A 19,795-nucleotide genomic window follows, 5' to 3' on the forward strand; every position below is an offset into this window, starting at 1 on the left:
CCTCCTGTTGTTGTGTATTCTTTACCTTTTGTTGCATATGCTGCAGGTTTGGCTGAAGGGAGAACCTGTTGATGCAGCAGCCAGGAGTAGAAAGAGGAGAATGATAGGTTCAGGAAGCAGGACAAGAAAGGAAATTATAATAACAGTAATAACTAATACTTATTAGCACTGAAGTCCCAGATGCTTTTCTTATGTTAATAATGAGATGAGTTAAATGAAACATCATAGTATTTACCCATGTTACAGATAAGGGAGCTGAGCTATAATGCTTTGCACAGTGGAAGGCAGAGTTCATGATTTTTGGTTCTAGAGAGTAAACCCTTAGCACTGTCACCGATTGCTTCTTAAAGATAACCTGGAGGCCCCTTTGTGAAAAATTCTCTGCCTTTTCTTCTCTAAATGTGATAGCCATTAGAGATAAAAGATGAATATTTTAAGGCTGGTAACTTGGGTTGGGTGGTGATGCTGGTGGAGGAGGTGAAATATTACAGAATTTATTCAGCATTTTAAGACTGAATGATGGTATCAGAAAGGAAGGAACCTGAATATAATCTACTGTGCAAATCAGGGGAAAGGGAATTTTGGTGAAGACCAGATTTTGTGATGCTACAGAAGCATGAAAGCTTGATAGAGGAAGTTTAGTCAGGGCTTATGGTCACTGGTTTAGGTAGATCAACACTGTACAGTAGAAATACAATGTGAACCATGCATGTAATTTAAGATTTTCTGGTAGCCACATTAAATAAGGTAAAAAGAAATAGGTTAAATTAGTTTTAATAATGTATCTTATTTAAATATTATTTAAAATAATTAATAAAAAATAATGAAATATTTTGCCTTCTTTTATTCCTACTGAGTTTTTGAAGTCAGTGTGTATTTTACGTTTAGGGCATTTTTCAGTTTAAACTAGCCGTATTTCACATGCTCAGTGGCCACATTTGGCTACTGACTGCCTTATTGGACAGTGCATTTTTATACCATTAAAAGATGGGTTCTTTAAAAAGTTTCTGATTGAATTACAACTAGATGGCTTATTCTTCCTTTGTGAAGGAGTGGAGGGCAGTCTGGGGCCTAAAGGTATCCCTATTCAGTTGTGTCCAGAGAACCTGCTCATTACGGGGAACGTATTTTTTTATACTTAGTACGAAGAGAGTGGGGAAAGATTTACCAAATGTTTAGGTTTCGTATCATTTGAGATGTGTGGGTGTTACGCAGTTAGAGGGACTTCTATGCCGTTCCAAATAATTTCTGTGGTCATATTAGTTCTGGGCTCTGGTTTCCATTATAAAGAGCAGAGTGCTTTTTCTGTATACAGAGCTTTGAAAAAGGAGCACACAGCTCTTGAAATGTGGTGTCTGTTGGTTCAGGGACTCTGCCACCATGTAGAACCCTTCACAACATCACTGATTTCACTGATGTGCTTTTATGGGATTTGATATGTTTAAAGTTGTGTTATTCCTCAGGCAGGGATTTCTAAAATCTGCTTTTTCTTTAAAAAAAAAAAAAAGAGAAAATCTCCCACTAAATAAACTTAATCACATAAAAAAAAATGACTAAATCTTTTGTAACTATTAAAGTGTAATATGCATTCTTTGTAAAAATCTAGATAATGGAGTTAGCTACTTTTACATGTTTAATGAACAGATCTCTAGCACAGGGAAGTGTTCAGTCTGTGTTCAGTCTTTGGCTTCCTCCTGCCGTAATAAGATTCTTTGGGCAGTAGCTCTCCGGTGAATTAGACTCTCTGTATGGAACAGGTAGTGAAGAGTTTATTTCCTTTAAAGAGACAGTGAACAAGTGAGAAGTATGTGTTCTTTCTGCCTAAGTTATATATGTATATTGTTCTGTATTATATATCATATGTTTGACTAAGAGCCTAATTTGAATGCATTTCATTAAAAATCTTCTTAGTTATCTGTAAAACTAAGATTTATTAAACTAAGTAACTACAAGAGTTGCATTAACTTGTTGAGAGATACTAGGTTAAAATACAAGTTCTGTTCTGTACAGTTGAACAGAATAGTGTACACGTTATCATAATCAGTAATTTTCATTTTCTGAGTTTGTAGTTTTAGTGGTATGCTGATGTTATCGGGCTTCCCTGGTGGCTCAGATGGTGAAGAATCTGCCTGCAGTGCGGGACACCTGGATTCAATCCCTTGGTAGGAAAGATCCCCTGGAGGAGGAAATGGCAACCTCCTGGCAAGTATTCTTGCCCAGAAAATCCCATAGACAGAGGATCCTGGTGGATTACAGTCCATGAGATCGCAAAGCATCAGACACGGCTGAGCGACTAATGCTTGCTTTCATTTTTTTTGACATTATCAGTGGATTGTGTTTTACTTGTGAATGTAGTTGTGGTTCAGGTGGGAGCAGGGTAAGGGATGTTTGTGGAAACCATTGCTTACCATTTCGGGGATGGGTTGTGGGAAGAGCAAGCGAGAAATATATTAATACTTGAGAGATAAGACAGTAGCCACATGGGAGCAATTTGAGATACTGGGAAATACATATTTTGAGAAAAGTTAGAGTGTTTTAAAAAATGTACAAAACTTAATCCTTAGGAACATAATCAAATTCTATAAAATTTGAGTAGGAAACATTAAAGAGTATTAGAGAACTTTGAATTTCATATTTATTATGTTCATATTTTGTGTGAATATGAACATAATATTCAAATATAGAGTCTTGTTTTGAATTGACCCCTTGTGGCTTCTTAGACTCATAACTAAGGATCATAGTCCTTATGTGTGGAGAGTTCCAAGACTGAGTTTGTCAGATTAATGCATCTAAAGTCATTCAGTGTTAGCTGTTTAGATTTTATCAATCTGTATCTTCATATTTTCTGCTGGAAGGTTAACAGTCATATTGACCCTTGTCAAGGAGTTATTAGTAATTTATAATTCTAAAGTGCTGTGAAAGCATTAAACACTCTTTAAGTATTATACTTATTTGAACATTCCTTAATACAAAGTAGTTTATTCATCAACCCCTACTTAGTTTTGGTTACTATAATTACCTGTTCTCAGATGTCTGTCAGAGAAGGCAGTGGCACCCTACTCCAGTACTCTTGCCTGGAAAATCCCATGGACGGAGGAGCCTGGTAGGCTCCAGTCCATGGGGTCGCTAAGAGTCGGGCACGACTGAGCGACTTCACTTTCACTTTTCACTTTCATGTATTGGAGAAGGAAATGGCAACCCACTCCAGTATTCTTGCCTGGAGAATCCCAGGGACAGGGGAGCCTGGTGGGCTGCCGTCTATGGGGTCGTACAGAGTTGGACACGACTGAGGTGACTTAGTAGCAGCAGCAGCAGCAGCAGACTGTCTGTCGTAGTCCTGTGCCTGTCCTTCTTTAGTTCTTAGCCTTGTAGGAACATTTGTGAGTGTGCTCTTAGGTCATTCCCCATGACTGACCTGGGCATAACTCAGGAAAATTCTTGTGAAGGGTGGTTATGACTGTGGAATGGTTTTGTATTGACTGTTGTTGCCTGGCTTCTTGAGGATGTTAGCTTAGGTTAAAGAGTTCAGATTTTGGAGTTACTTGGTTTCTCATGAATCCTGTCTCTTCTCCTTTACCACCTCTAGGCAAGTTACTTGCCCGGGCAAGTTGTTAAACCTTAGTTTCCTTAACTGCAATTTGAAATAATAGTGACTGCCCCTTAGGGTTGTTAGGAGGACCCCCATAAAATAATATCTCTAATATTATTATCCCTCTACTAGAGGGATGATAGCACTTTACTGTTTGTTTGTTTTTGAATAAAGATGACTTTTTTTTTAGAGTGGTTTTAGGTTCACAACAAAATTGAGAGGGAGGTATAGAGGTTTCCTGTATGCTCTTTGCCCCTGCACATGTATAGCCTCCTCCATTTATCAACAGTTTCCACCAGGGTGGTACATTTGTTACAGTTGATGAACATGCATTGCCACATTGTAATCAAAAATCCATAGTTTACCTTAGGATTGACTCTTTAGGTTGTACGTTCTGTGAGTTTGGACAAATGTATAATGACATGTATGTATAATTATAAATCCATAAAGAATATATTCACTGCACCCGTCCCCCCATATCCTCCGTGCCTTTTCATCACTTCTCCCCAGCTTCCAACCCTGGACTATTCCTAGTCTTTTTACTGTCTCCATAGTTTTTTGTTTTCCAAAATGGCATATTAGTTGGAATCTAACAGTTACGTAGCCTTCTCAGATTGACTTCGTTTACTTTAAGGTTCCCCCCATGTCTTTTCATGACTTGATAGCTCATTCCATTTTAGTACTGAATAATATTTCATCGTCTGGAAGTACTGAAGTTTACTTATCCATTCACCTACTGAAGGACATCTGGTTGCTTCCTAGTTTTAGCAATTATAAATAAAGCTACTCTGAACATCTATGTGCAGGTTTTTGTGTGGCCATTAGTTTTCAACTAGAAGCTACTTTTATTGAGCATTTATTTATTTTAGCTAGACACTGTACTATATTTTATATGCAAAATATCATTTAATTCTTGTTGTTTAGTCACTCAGTCATATCCAACTCTTTTGTGACGCCATGGACTATAGCACGCCAGGCTTATGTACATATAATAGACTGAGCAGAATTTACAGCCCATAGTAATATATGTCCAATAACTGATGGCTGTAATTTTATCTCTGTGTTAGTTCTAAGCATGTAGTTTAAGTAGAAATTGAGGCTTTTAAGATGAGACTGACAGTGGGCATTCTGATCAGACCTCAAAGACTTAAGAAGTTGACAGTGGATTGAAGGTGAAGTGTATAGCAAATTGTAGTTCAAGGATAATCCACATGGTAATCATTTAGGAAGCCTGTTAAAATGTAGAGTTTGGGGTTCATTTTCAGAAACTCAGACTTTATGAATCAGAATCTCTGGCCATGGAGCTCAGGTTCTGTAGTTTTACAAGCTTAATAAGTAATTCTGATTCACTATGAAGTTTGAGAATCTTATTTTTAATTTATTCTTCCTGATGAAAAAAATAATTCTAGTGATTTTAAATAGTTGTGTTTTTTTGATATAATAAGCTTTCTATTGGTGATGGAGCTGGTAAACTTTTTCTGTTAAAATTTTTCCACGTTATGAGGGTAGGAAGGTAGTGATATTTGTTCATTCAACTATTTTTTAGTAAGTGTCACTTCTTTAAGGTGTATTTTAATTTTTTAAATAAATATTGCATATTTTACTTTATTCAAATAATATAGGCTTTTTGAATAGGATAAGAAAGTAAGGCATACTTTTATGCCTATTATGAAGATAGTAGAGATGCATACTATTATGAAGAACATACTATTATGAAGATAGGTAGAGACACAAAGAGAGTGTTTTCGGGTACTAACTGGAAGGAAAAAATAGCTATAAATAATTTATGTAACTCACATGAATGATTAAAATCTGATGGAAGTTTTCAAGGAGTTTTGGTATGGGTTACTTTATTAGTCATATTAGTTAATGACAGAGTCATATCAGGAATGCTTAGCTTCTGTTGCTTTTTGACCGTTGCTTTCTCTCCTAAGAACACTCTTCTTTTGGGTTGTGTCAGTGTTGGCTTCCTGGGAAGTCTTATTCCAGATCCACGGTTTGGGAAATCAGGATTCATCCCTACAGTGTTTCACGTGCACCTAGCTTTCATAGATCCTTCCAGTAAAACCTTACCCAAAGGAACCAATGAATTCAAGTCATAATTTTAAACTTAGGTCTTTAGAAGACTCCATTTCAGTGAGTCTTTGCATTTGTATTTTTAGCCCCCAAATCTTTCTGGCTCCAGCATCCACTTTAATAACTCTATGGGTTAAGCAGTGCTATTTTTAATATCTGTAGTTTTGTTCATTCTCAGAAACTAGGTCAGTTGGGCTTTGTCAAATGAAAAAAGGTACACTTTATTTTTTAGGAGTATCCTTGGACTGAATGAAGCTAAAACATAGACATTGTTGCTCTTCTTTAAATGCTCATAGGATATAATTTTGCTTATTTTAAGCTCAATCTGTTTGCCAGTACAATGATATATTTATCTCTGAAAACTCTGGCTTTTCTATTGTGCTGTTCAGAATTCACATGAATTATTAAAACTTTCTAGTAGGCCTTTTATTGATAGCCTTTTATCTGACCTCTTCTTTAAAGTTGTCTTCAGCATTTTCAAAAGAATCATCTGGGTCTTTCTGGGGCTGGAGATTTTGCTTCTGTTATGACAGAAGCAGAGAGTGAGTTTTTTGGAAGTTAGTAGTAGTGGGGTACAGAAGAGAAAAATCAGACTAAATTATACATCATGCCGTTTCATTGTAAAAAATAATCATAACTTTTTGTCCTTTTCGGAGAGTGATGGTGGTGGTTATAGGAAGAGTATAGGGTGAATTGAGACATCAAGGAAAATACGTCTCCTAACATAGAGCTTTAATTATTTCCCAAAGGTAGATAGTAAAGTGGTTCTTTCCAGAAATTTTTCATTCATAGGAACCCTATCTGCAGTATTGGTATATTTATCATTCACCCTAGAATATTGACAACGTTGATGTTATAGGTAATCTGAGTTACTGCTTTTGTGTTATATTCCTTTCTGTTTTAAGTGTGTGCTACAGACCCATAACAGTGTTGATATGATTATATTACTATTGTAACAGTTTTTCTTTTTAAACCAGAGTAAAACACACTGATTTTTTCCTTCATTCTTACAGTATTTTTATTTTAAATAAGTACACTTCCTTCTGAATTATTTCAACATGTTTTGGTCAGTCAGTTCAGTTTAGCCGCTCAGTCATGTCTGACTCTTTGCAGCCCCATGGACTGAAGAACGTCAGACTACCCTGTCTATTCCAACTCCTGGAGCTTGTTCAAACTCATGTCCATCGAGTCAGTGATGCCATCCAACCATCTCATCCTCTGTCGTCCCATTCTTCTCCTGCCTTCAATCTTTCCCAGCATCAGGGTCTTTTCCAATGAGTTAGTTCTTCACATCAGGTAGCCAAAATATTGGAATTTCAGCTTCAGCATCAGTCCTGCCAATGAATATTCAGGTCTGATTTCCTTTAGGATGAATTATTTTGGTCTCCTTGCAGTCCAAGGGACTCTCAAGAGTCTTCTCCCACACCATAGTTCAGAAGCATCAATTCTTTGGCGCTCAGCCTTCTTTATGGTCTACTCTCACATCCATGCCTGACCACTGGAAAAACCATAGCTTTGACTAGACAAACCTTTGTTGGCAAAGTAATGTCTCTGCTTTTTAATACATTGTCTAAGTTGGTCATAGCTTTTCTTCCAAGGAGCAAGCATCTTTTAATTTCATGGCTGCAGTCACCATCCACAGTGATTTTGGAGCCCAAGAAAATAAAGTCTGTCACTGTTTCCATTTTTTCCCCATCTGTTTGCCATGAAGTGATGGGACCGGATGCCATGATCCTAGTTTTTAAATGTTCAGTTTTAAGCCAGCTCTGGATGTAGCTAGTGTTTAGATCATATCTTGAGTATTAAAGTCATAGAATGTCCCACTAGTGGTTCCAAATCTCTCTGTCAGTACATTATAAACACTTGGGTGTGTTTTTTGTTTTTTTGTTTTTTTTAAACATGCCTAGACTCTACCTCAGACCAGTTAAGTCAGATCTCTGGCTGTAGTGTTCTGGACATTATCATCGTCATTGTTTTTTAAAAAAATATTCTGTCATTCTCATATGAATAGCATTAACAGCTGCTACTTTATTAATGTGAAGGAGAGTCATTAAGCTAGGTAATCCATTTTATGTCTGCATTTACTATTATCTTTTATCATTTTAAGCATCTGAAGGATAAGCATAAACTGGTCAGAACTCTTTAACTGGGAGGCAGCTAATAATGTTGGCTTGAAGTTTTCTTCACAATATACTGGACTGAAAAGTTTGACTCCTTGAATCCTTCTTCATCGCTTTTATTTCCTAGTGCTCTCATAATTTTTGTAATCTTCTATGGATTCTCCCTAATTTCTCAACAGCTTCTTGAAAGTATAGTAATCTAAACTCAATATAAAATTAACAAAACTGAATAGTGGCAGAGGCAGCAAATAAAATTCCTTCTACTTTTTAAATTCTGTGATTTTTATTAAAGTGGAAAACATATTTGTTTCAGACTTTTTATTGGCCTTTTCTTTATGCTTTGGGGAGTCAAAATGTGTTTTCTACCATGATGTTTGTTTTAGTACATTACTTTCTTAGGTTATATTCCCTCTTTTTTCTTTCCCAGTTGTACTTTTTGCCACCATTTCCCATTTTTCCTCCATTTCCCTGTATGTATTTGGAAAGAGTCAGTACATATTTTCTCATGGATTATCATGTTTTGGGAAAGTAGTTTTCCAGATTGATTAAATCATGCTAAAATTTTATTCCATTTACATATCAGTTAGAATCTAGACAGGGAAGCTGTCTACACTATATTTCTGCCATAAAATTTAGACGGGGAGTAGGTTATACAGGTATTAATTAGAGGCTGAAAAGGCCAAAGGGAAATACTGGAGTAACACAGAGACAATAATTGCAGAAAGCATCAATCATCCAGAGGACAGGGGTACTAAGAAGAGCTCAGAGTAGAGTTTGGGCTCAAAACTTCTAGATGGGGTACTGTCTGACTATTGCTGGTACTTCTTAGAATGTCAGAAAAAACTTGTGGCTCTTACCAACTGCTGCTGTTGGGATGGAGGGCTTGTGCTAGGTCAATGCTGAGTGGAAAAAGCAAGCTTCTCCTTATTGGCAGCATGAGGAAGCTAGCTGGCAAAAGAGAAAAGTAGTTTCCACAGTTCTATTAATATTATCAGCGTTACTGAGCTGAGTATTAAAGGGTGGATTTGTTGCTGAGAGACCATAGCTAAATAACCAGCATGTATAGCTTTCTCTTCTGGTTATAAAATAGCTTTTGGTCTCTTGGTCTCCCTCTTAGTGACGGGAACCCTGCATGTTCTTGGTGTCTAGGATTTAGAATGAAAGGAGTTATTATTATTTTTAAGTAAGTTGTGTAGCTAATGTGATTTGATAACTGTCACAGCCTTTCTTGGGACCTGAGATTTAATGATTATTCATTACTTTAACTCACAAGGGGTTTCTGTATTTCAAGATCCCTTATTCAAAATATAAAAATTGTAGGAGTAATGATAAACCAGAGATTAAAATTGGTTGCTTATTGGCCAAAATGTGGTCTATAGTGGGAACCAATCTTTAAACAGAGGAATTACACTTTCTCTCTCATTCTAATCTTCTTCCAGCAGAGCTTCTCAAATTTTACTATGTATATGAATTATTTGGAGATGTTGTTAAAATGCAGATTCTGATCCAATATGTCATTGGTTAGGGCCTGAGATTCTGAATTTCTAACAAACTCCCAGTGCAGCCTGAAGCTACTGGTCCCTGGACCAGACATTTTTTTTGTCTTCCCTTCCCCGGTGGCTCAGCTGGTAAAGAATCCGCCTGCAATGCGCGAGACCTGGGTTTGATCCCTGGGTTGGGAAGATCCCCTGGAGAAGGGAACGACTACCCACCCCAGTATTCTGGCCTGGAGTATTCCCTGGACTTACAGTCCATTGGGTCGCAAAGAGTCAGACACGACTGAGTGACTTTCACTTTCACTGTATTGAGAACCGTTGGTCTGGCTTGGATCCACTGTTGGACCTGGTTTTGGGTGGTTGAATGGTGAGTGGATCATGAAGTAGAGTTTCATTCAAGCTTATTTTCCAGAGATGTTTTGAGCAATTTTATTAGAGGTATTTATAGCTGTTTCTTTCCAGGTGGGCATAGAAAGGCAGTGCCTCCAAATAGGTTGACTTTTCTTCCATAATTTTGTTGCTCCTCTAGATGTAGAAGAATGCATATCACTTGTAGTTTTCCTGGAATATCTGAGGCTTTTCAGTAACTGTGTACATGTTTAAGGGAAACTGATGGGAGACAGGAGAGGAGGACAGTTAGAAAATTCATGTATCAGATAGCTTGTGTTCTTTAAAGCCATTATTTTTTATTAAATATAGGGCTATCTATGCATTTAAAAAATTTGGTTTCAATTTCACACTAAATGCATTTTCCCACTTTTGACACTTTGGTATACCTAAAGTATAAAGTCTTCCTTGAGCCAAATAAATAGTAGTCTATCTTAATTGAACTTTGCATACAGCCCAAATTTATGAAGTTGTTAATTGCTCTTTATATTTGGATTTTACTTTACCAGGGCATACCTGATTACATGAATAAAAAGTTAATCTTTTATTCAGTTGCTGACTGTCAAGCTCCTCTCCCTGCTTTCCTTATCCCCATTACCCCCAATTCCTGGATTTTTCTTTTTGTCTTTACAGACCTAGATTTTTTTAAGACCCTGGGTTGTTTCTTCTTGTCTGTTGGTGCTTTATATTTGTATGAGTGTTACTCTCAAAATTTTAAAATTCAGGCTATAGGTAATGTAATTCAGGGGATGGAACTGAAATAATTGGCCACTTTATCAGTTGAGGTGAAAGAGTTAAAATGAAAGTTAAGGATCCAGGGGACCCCTATAGAAATGAAGGGTAAAAAAATGCTCAATTTTAGGATCCTAAACAAAGCATTTTGATTGGCATATAGAGACCCTTGCATGCACACAGACGTCCGTATTTGAATATTTATAGACGATAATCTGTCAAAATTACTGTTATTTTAATTTGCCAAGCTTGGCTGATTGCTGCAGTTGAATGTTAGTTGAATTCTAGATGAGGAACTGTAAATATGATCTGGTCTGGAACATACTTTTTGTCCTTGAAGCTGTTTGAATATTACCCTCTTTTTTTTTTTTTTTTTAAATAGTGGGACCTTTTTATATTAGCTGAACTTTCATGTTTTCCTTTTTTTGGGGAAAAAAGTAGGGTGATAACAGTAAATGTTAAAAAAATTTTTTTTTTTTTTTTTAGTTAAACTATTTACATTTAGTGATCAGCGATTATTTAAATAGTTTTCAACTATTTGTCCAATCTTTGCTCGAAGAAGCTTTCCCTGGAGAGTTTAAACCTAGGGACATGTATCTCTTCAAGGCTTGATGTTTTGTGTCACATAAGTTTCTTGTTAACAAAGAAATGTATAATTGTAGATAATTAATGTTACTCCTTTTTTTTGGTCTCATTTTAAACAGTTGATAATTATAGTGACCTGGTTTCAAGCAGTAATATCTTCCATTGGAAATATGTGATTTCATCAGCTTCTTACATTCTAGGGGAAAAAAGGTAAGCCATTTTTCATACTTAATATTTAGTAGCTTTGTAAATAAGTCAAATTTTTCTCTCTTAAAAAAGTTAAAAAACCCTTTTCTCTTTAGGTAGCGTTTTCTCATGCAGAAAACACTGTGTTATTTATTTACGTCATATCACTATTCCTCAAAAGATTCTACCGAATCTACATTATTTCAGCTCTAGAGATAATATGACAGAGAAGGCAATGGCAACCCACTCCAATACTCTTGCCTGGAAAATCCCATGGATGGAGGAGCCTGGTAGGCTGCAGTCCATGGGGTCTCTAAGAGTCGGACACAACTGAGTGACTTCACTTTCACTTTTCACTTTCATGCATTGGAGAAAAAAATGGCAACCCACTCCAGTGTTCTTTCCTGGAGAATCCCAGGGATGGGGGAGTCTGGTGGGCTGCTGTCTATGGGGTTACACAAAGTTGGACGCCAGTGAAGCAACTTAGCAGCAGCAGCAGAGATAATACGATGACTTTCTAAAAATCATATGACAGCTTTTTGGAGCAGGACTACATTCTGTGCTCTATCTACTGGGCTGTCTTGTCCCTTTTACATAGCTATTCTCCCCTGAATTTCTGTTTTTACATATATAACCACTGACATGACTAGATAGTCTTCATATTTTTGTTTTCTTGCTTTTGATGTTTTCATTTCTTATCTCTTGTAAACTGACATAATTGGATCTTACTTTAGTAAGATAGTTGGTTATTACTTTTGTTAGAAACTATGTCAAGTACTAAGTCTCAGTTTTAGTTAGACATTGATTTTATTTTGGGGTTTGAGGAATGTCAGGGTCTCAGGAATATATTTTACATTCAGCAAATTGAGTGGAGCTTATAGAGCATTCTTTTCTTTTTTTTTTCACAAGCATCCATCTTCATTCTCTTTGGACAGTTCTTTTTTGTGTAGATTTTCTTTTTTCTAGGAGTGTTTATATTACTGTTCACTTATTACTATGATCTCTTTTCTCACTTCTTTTTGTGACCATCTCTACTATCATTTCCAGTATATTTCTTACCCTAATTCCTCATGATCCTCCTAAGAGAATTATTTGTCCAACTCTGTGGTAATCCTCCCAGTGAAGAGTAAGATTCTTAATAATTCCTTAAGATGTTATGCTTGCTTCTAGTTTTGTAGTGGTTCACCATCTGTTTACTGTATAAAGGACTCAGAAGTATCTGTTATTCCTAATGTATGAGGGATGTGGAAATAATAACAAAATGAAATTTACATTTATGCAAAGCAAAGATAGTATTAATATATTCCCTTGGGTTTGGCCATTCTGATATTCTTGCTATGTTTGGAGACTTATTTTGCAACATACTTTCAGATTTTTTGAGGTGAATTAGATATGTTCATCTTATAATCAGCTTGCTTTTGGTTAAGTATGTTAAAACTCAAGTTGAATAAAATTTAAGTTAGTAATATAAAAAGTAATGAGCTGTTCTACAGTATGATTTGGAAAAAAATTAGGTGTACTTCTTGCTATAAGAACAGCAGATAGCACAACTAAGATTTTCTAAGTAAAGTAATTTTGGTAAAGGTTAATTTCACGGCAATAGAAAATGTTGGGAATTGGCATCCAAATGTCAAATTTCACATACAAATCCTAGCTTTCTACTGACTTTTCTTTTCCCCCCAGAGGATAAATCTTAAAACGTATAATTTGCTTAGAAGACACTATAATGCTGTTTTAGGAATAAGAAACTGGCTTTATTTTTCTATAATTTAACAGTAAGGGTAACCACCTTATAAAGCTCTTATGGAAATGTAATATTCAAGTGTTTACTTAGAAAAAATTTTAGTTTGTCATAATGATGTGGGATCTAAATGATAACCCGTGATATTCACCTATGTGTTTTCATTGTTTCAGAAAGAAAGGATGAAGTGGATTGTTTAATAGTTTGCCTTTTGGTATTATTTATAGGTTGAACACCATGAGTAATCATAACTTAGGTAATTTGTGTGCCAGTGAGACAAATTTAGATCTTCATGTGTTTCTTTGCTCCTTTATATCATAAGAGGGTTATATTATCACTCTGTCAGTTAGTTAAAGGGTAACAACTGAAAATGGATTTTTGTTTGTTTCTGGTCTGGCATGTAAGAAGCTTAGAAGTCGTGAAATAGTGAACAACTAAAAAATCAAAACTCTTCTTAGATCCATCAGAGCAATGAGGTCACAGGGCAAATCACTGTTCTCAAATTGAAGAGACAGGCAGATAGAGAATGACAGCTTAGCAGAAACCTCAAAAGAAACCACTACTGTGTAGGAAAAATCTAATTTGTGATTGACAAATTACAGGAAGCTCCGTGTGGACAAACCTGACAGGAAAAAGCCAGGAGGACCTGGTCACAGGGGATCCCCACATTTTCTTGATTTTACTTCTAGGAGCTCTCTCAGGTCCTCACAGTGACTATCTGAGAAAAATCCCCTGGTTCTTCCTACCGGGGGAGGAGAAAATAACCATTTTGAGATATGCCAAGGCATCTTTCTTTTCTTAACAAGATCTGCTATCAAGAGAAAGTATTTTACCAGAGCCTAATCTGTTAGAGTGTTATCAGACACTAACTGACCTAGAAGAAGGGAAATACCCAACTCTGGCCTTCAATGATGTAAAGAAAGATCCAGTTCTTGCCCCTGTAGCCATCCTGTTCCACCTGGGAGGGGAGCACAGGACTGAAAAGAACTTGTGAAGATCACAGCTTGAGGAGCACAGTTCCACTGAAAGGCTGAAACCTAACTTCTACTCCCGCCACACCTTACAACATTAGTAAATTTCTATTAGCTGTAGTTCCTTTTATTCCGTGCATGATGTCTGACTTTCAGCAAAAAACTACAAGGCAGACTAAAAAGCAAAAAACACAGTTTAAAGAGAGCAAGCATCAGAATCAAACTCAAATTTGACAGGAATATTGGAATTATGAAACAAGGGATTTAGGACAACTGTGCTATACAAAAAAGATCTTAATGACCCAGTTAATCACTATAGTGTGATCACCTGCCTAGAGCTGGATATCCTGGAGTGAGAAGTCAAGTGAGCCTTAGCAAACATCACTACAAACAAAGCTAGTGGAAGTGATGGAATTCCAGATGAACTATTTCAAATCCTAAATGATGATGCTGTTAAAGTACTTGCTCTCAGTATGCCAGCAAATTTGGAAAACTCAGCAGTGGCCACGGAACTGGAAAAGGTCAGTTTTCATTCTAGTCCCAAAGAAGGGTAATGCCAAAGAATGTTCAAACTACCACACAATTGCACTCATTTCACATGCTAGCAAAGTAATGCTCAAAATCCTCCAAGCTTGGCTTCAATAACTGAGAACTAATAGATGTTCAAGCTGGATTTAGAAAAGGCAGAGGAACCAGAGATCAAATGGCCAACATCCATTGGATCATAGAAAAATCAAGAGAATTCCAGAAAAACTACTTCTGCTTCATCGACTACGCTAAAGCCTTTGACAGTGTGGATCACAACAAACTCTGGAAAGTTCTTAAGAAAATGAGAATACCAGACCACCTTACCTGCCTCCTGTACACTGGTCAGTAAGCAGCAGTTAGAACTGGACAAGGAACTACGGACTAGTTCAGAATTGGGAAAGGATGACATCAAGGCTCTATACTGTCACCCTGCTTATTTAACAAAGGCAATTAGTAGAAAACGGTAACAAATATGGTAGATATTAACCCAAGTTTATCAATAATTGCTTTAAATATCAGCGGTTTAAATACACTAAAAGGCAGACTGTCAGATTGGATTAAAAGTCAAGATATGTTGTGTACAGAAATTCTTTATATATGAAGACAGATATAGATTAGACATAAAGAGATGGAGAAAGATACACCATGCTAACACGAATTTAAAAAAAAGCTGAAGTAACTATATTAGTTTTGACAGAGCAGACTGCAGAGCAAGGAAGAGTTTCAGGGGAAGAAATAGCATTAAAGGTGAAAGTGTTAGTCATTCAGTTGTGTCTGACTGTGCGGCTCCATGGACTGTAGCCCCCCAGACTCTGTCAGTGGAATTATCCAGGCAAGAATAATGGAGTGGATAGCCTTTCCGTCTCCAGGTGATCTTCCAGACCCAGGGATTGAACCCAGGTCTCCCACATTGCAGGCAGATTCTTTACCATCTGAACCACCAGGAAAGTCCCAATAGGAGCATTATATAATAATAAAAGAGTCAGTTCTTCAGGAAGATATCGGATTAGATCAGTCGCTCAGTCGTGTCCGACTCTTTGCGACCCCATGAATCGCAGCATGCCAGGCCTCCCTGTCCATCACCAACTCCCGGAGTTCACTGAGACTCAAGTCCATCGAGTCGGTGATGCCATCCAGCCATCTCATCCTCTGTCGTCCCCTTCTCCTCTTGCCCCCAATCCCTCCCAGCATCAGAGTCTTTTCCAATGAGTCAACTCTTCGCATGTGTGCACCTAACAACAGGTCATCAAAATATGTAATGCAGCAGCCAACAGAATTGCAAGAACAAATTGATCAGTCCACTATTATAGGAGGTGATACTTCAGCACTTCTGCCAGAAATGGACAGATAGAGAAGAAAATCAGTAAGGACATATTTGAACTCAACAGCAATATTAATCAACTGGATATGATTGACACATCATCCAGCAACAACAAGGCCTACATATTTTTCTCAAGAATAAAAATAGAATTAAAGAACTCTGAGAAAATTCAGAGTTCTTTTTAGTTTTTGATTTATTTTTTTTAACTAGGATTTGCATCCATACATGGTCAGAAAGAAGAAAGACGAGGAACTTGTTTTGAAAAATACAACAAGCTGTCACCTGCCTCCCCTCTACTTCTTACGTATTTTAGAGTATGAATTTTAAATTTTTGATCTTTTAAAATACTGAAACATTTTTCTTGCCTCAAATTTGGTATAATGATTGAAAGAGTTGTGGGGGTTACTTTTCCAGATGAAACCTATCTGGCACTTTTTCATTTATTGATATTATGAAGGAATACCTCCTGCAACTCCTTGGTTCCATATAGCGAAATTTGAAAACTGAATCCCTCATGACCTGGCCAGTATTTGATAATTATTGACTTTCGCTCCTGAATAATAGACCTCTAGATACCCATATTCTTTTGAGTGATATAGCGGGAAGAGCAGAAGCAGATAAAGGCCAGAGGAGAATTTGTAAAAGGAAGAGAATATTTATTATTATCATGTATCTGCCGGGTAGACTTATGATGGTGAAACCAAAGGGATTAATAACATAGGTTTCTCTAAAGGATATAGATATCTGTTAAAATGGATTCAGTGAAATTGTTCCCATCCCTGTAGAATTAAAAACAAAACCAAAAATAAAACACGTCAAATGAACTTTTCCCCTTTGGATCACTAGTAGTGGTATGAAGACAAGCTGTACAAACCTTAATTAAGTCAAATCACTTACTTTGTTTCCTCATCTTCAAAATGGAAATAATGCCTGCCTTACAAAACACTGGTAAGCATTAATTGAGAAAATGTGTGTACAGTGCCTGGCTCATATTGGGCATGCACCAGGGTTACTTCTCCTGGTTCCTTTCAGCATCAGTAGTAATATCTGGACTTCAGTCCTTGAATTCACTAGTTACTTGTCGTGAGATCTTTATAAGATCAAATTATTTTGTCTCTCCGAGCCTTATTTTCCTTTGGTATAAGATCATTAATATCCATATTATAAAATTGTGGTTGTAATTCATTTCGTTGTATCATCTAGAAGATTTTCGTTGAATCTAAATCTGATGTTAAACTGCTAAAATCTATTATAAATATGTGAGTTTTACTGAGTAGATCTTTTGGGCACCAAATTCACATTTTTTTTTTAAGGAATATATAATAGGAGGAACATAATAAGGAAAAGTAAATCTCTAGTTTTGTTTTTTAATGGGAGGACTCTATACTAGCTTACTTAATTTTTGCTTAATATAATTCATTGGGAAAGTGGGGAAATAATGGATCGAAGGATTTATTTTCACTTGAAATAGCTACTTCTAGAAAGGATATACATAGGGCACCAAGTTAGGGAGTCCAAACACTTGAATGTACCTCTTTCTTTGTCTTTGTTCTTTTTGTCTTAGGTGACATTATTTTGAAACGAGACTTCAGCATACAGTAATGGTTTTGTGGGCAGATACTAGAAATGATACTGTATGATATCTTTTATGTGCAATTTAAAAACAATACAAATGAATACACATGCAAAACAGAAACAAACTCAGGTTTAGGAGCTTCACTGTTGGCTCACTGATAAAGAATTTGCCTGCCAATGTAGGAGATGTGCATTTGAGCCCCTGGAGGAGGAAATGGCAACCCACTCCAGTATTCTTGCCTGGAGAATCCCATGGACAGGGGAGTTCATGGGGTTGTAGAGAGTCAGACACATCTTAGCAACTACACAGATTGGAAAATTATTAAGTACTGAAAATTTTCTGGCTTGTTAATTACCAAAGAAAGAACTAATAAACTCTTATTAAAATTTAATATTAAACTTTAATTGGTAAATTAAGACTCATAAATGAATCCTGTTAAATGAGTTTGAATTAGGTCAATATTATTGGTGAATTCAGCTGTGTGTTAAATCAATATAAATTCTGTGACATAATCACAGAATAGAAATTGATGTCTGTATGGTATATTGTATTGAAGGGTTGCAAAGTGATGAACTGGGAAGTTGGTATTTTTAATGATGTTATAAATCCATGAATTTCAGTTAGATTTATTTGAATATGAATCACTTTTATAAAAATTAGCAGTAAAATATTATTGCTTTCATATTCTGTAGCAGTTGTGTCAGCTTTTGCATATAATCAAATGAATGTAAAATTTAACTTATTTTCTTACATGTTTCCCAAAGTTTAGGAAATGATGTAGCATATAGAGTGTTAATTACTGTTAAGAATTCCCAGTTTATCATTATATTTGACAATATGTAGCTCCTTAAAGTGAAGTTGCTCAGTTGTGTCTGACTCTTTGCAACCCCATGGGCTATAGCCTGCAAGGCTCCTCCATCCATGGGATTTTCCAGGACAGAATACTGGAGTGGGTTGCCATTTCCTTCTCCAGGGGATCTTCCCGACCCAGGGATCGAACCTTGGTCTCCCATACTGCAGGCAGACTCTTTACCATCTGAACCACCAGGGAAGCCCGTGTAACTCCTTATTAAATGCTTATTAACAACTTTGAAAATATCCTACAAAGTAGAGAATAGTCTCTGCATGCAGTCTTTACCTGCAGGAAAAAGAATAGAAGAAAATATAATAAAAACTAAATTGTGAATGCATTGAGTGCAGACAAGTTTCTGCTGACAAAATGGATGTGAATTTATGTGTGAATGTTAAGGACATGGGGGTATGTTGATTATAGCAACTGTTAGTATTGTTGTAAAGCAAATGATTTGCAGAGTTAGGTTAAATGCATTATGGGTATGGCTGGGATCAAAATAACATTAATTTGTTCAAAGTTTCTTTTGTTTTTTGGTATTTAAAAAATATTTATGTATTCAGCTGCACTGGGTCTTAGTTGCAGCATACACGATATTTTAGTTGTGACATGAGAAATCTAGTTGTGGCATGTGAGGTCTTCAGTTGCAGCATGCCATCTCTTACTGTAGCATGTGGGACCTAGTTCCTTGAGCAGGAATCAAACTCCAGCCCCAGTGCATTGGGAGTTTGGAGTCTTAGCCACTGCACCACCAGGGAAGTCCCAGCACTGTGTTTGTTTTTTAAGAAGCCAAATACTTTTGTATACTACTGGGTAATTTAACTACTTTTCTGGTAATAATTTAATGTTAAGAACAAATAGATTTCTGTGATTGTACATTTATAAGATATTATTTGGACAAGTCATTTATAAAGTAATATGGTTCATATACTTTTCTCTTTTATTGTGATAAAATATATATGACAAAATTCACCATTTAACCATTTAAAGTGTATAATTCAGTAGTGTTAAGTATGTTCACATTGTTGTGCAGCCATCACCAGTGTCCATCTCCAGAACTTTATCATCATTCTGAATAAAACTGCACATTAAACATTAACTCCCCATTCTTCCTGACTTCAAGCCCCTGTCACATGGAGTTGATCTCCAAAATATTTAAAGAGCCCATAAACTCAACATCAGAAAAACAAAAAGCCATGTTAAAAAATGGGCAGATGATCTGAACAGATAATACATGAAAAAATGCCCAGTATTGTTAATTATTAGAGAAAGGTAAATCAAAGCTTCAATGATATGTTACCTCAAGCCTGTCAGAATGGCAATCATCAAAAAGAACAGAAATAAATAATTGGCAAGGATGTGGAGAAAAGGGTACCCTTGTACATTGTTGATGAGAGTGTAAATTGGTGCAGCCATTGTAGAAAAAAGTACAGTAGTTTCTCAAAAAACTAGAAATAGAACTATTATATGACTCAGAAATTCCACTCGTGAGTAATATATCTGAAAAATCGAAAACACTAATGTGAAAACAATACGTGCATGGCAATGTTCTTAGCAGCATTATTTACAATTACCAAATGAAATTCTGCCATTTGCAAGAACATGGATGGAGTTGGAGGATATTATGTTAAGTGAAA

The 19,795-nt window shown here is 36.3% G+C and overlaps 1 protein-coding gene across 23 annotated transcripts in view; it reads left to right on the forward strand.

The window, feature by feature from the left end:
* FUT8 (fucosyltransferase 8) overlaps window positions 1-19,795 on the forward strand; it is a 332,165-nt gene that overhangs the window by 101,425 nt on the left and 210,945 nt on the right. For all 23 annotated transcript variants that reach the window (XM_070797716.1, XM_070797721.1, XM_070797729.1 and 20 more), the window contains one exon: window positions 11,105-11,195. The gene's annotated coding sequence lies outside the window, so the exon portion shown is untranslated. The remainder of the gene's footprint in view (window positions 1-11,104; window positions 11,196-19,795) is intronic.

This window comes from Bos indicus, chromosome 10, assembly GCF_029378745.1.
Source record: "Bos indicus isolate NIAB-ARS_2022 breed Sahiwal x Tharparkar chromosome 10, NIAB-ARS_B.indTharparkar_mat_pri_1.0, whole genome shotgun sequence".
NCBI lineage: Eukaryota > Metazoa > Chordata > Mammalia > Artiodactyla > Bovidae > Bos > Bos indicus.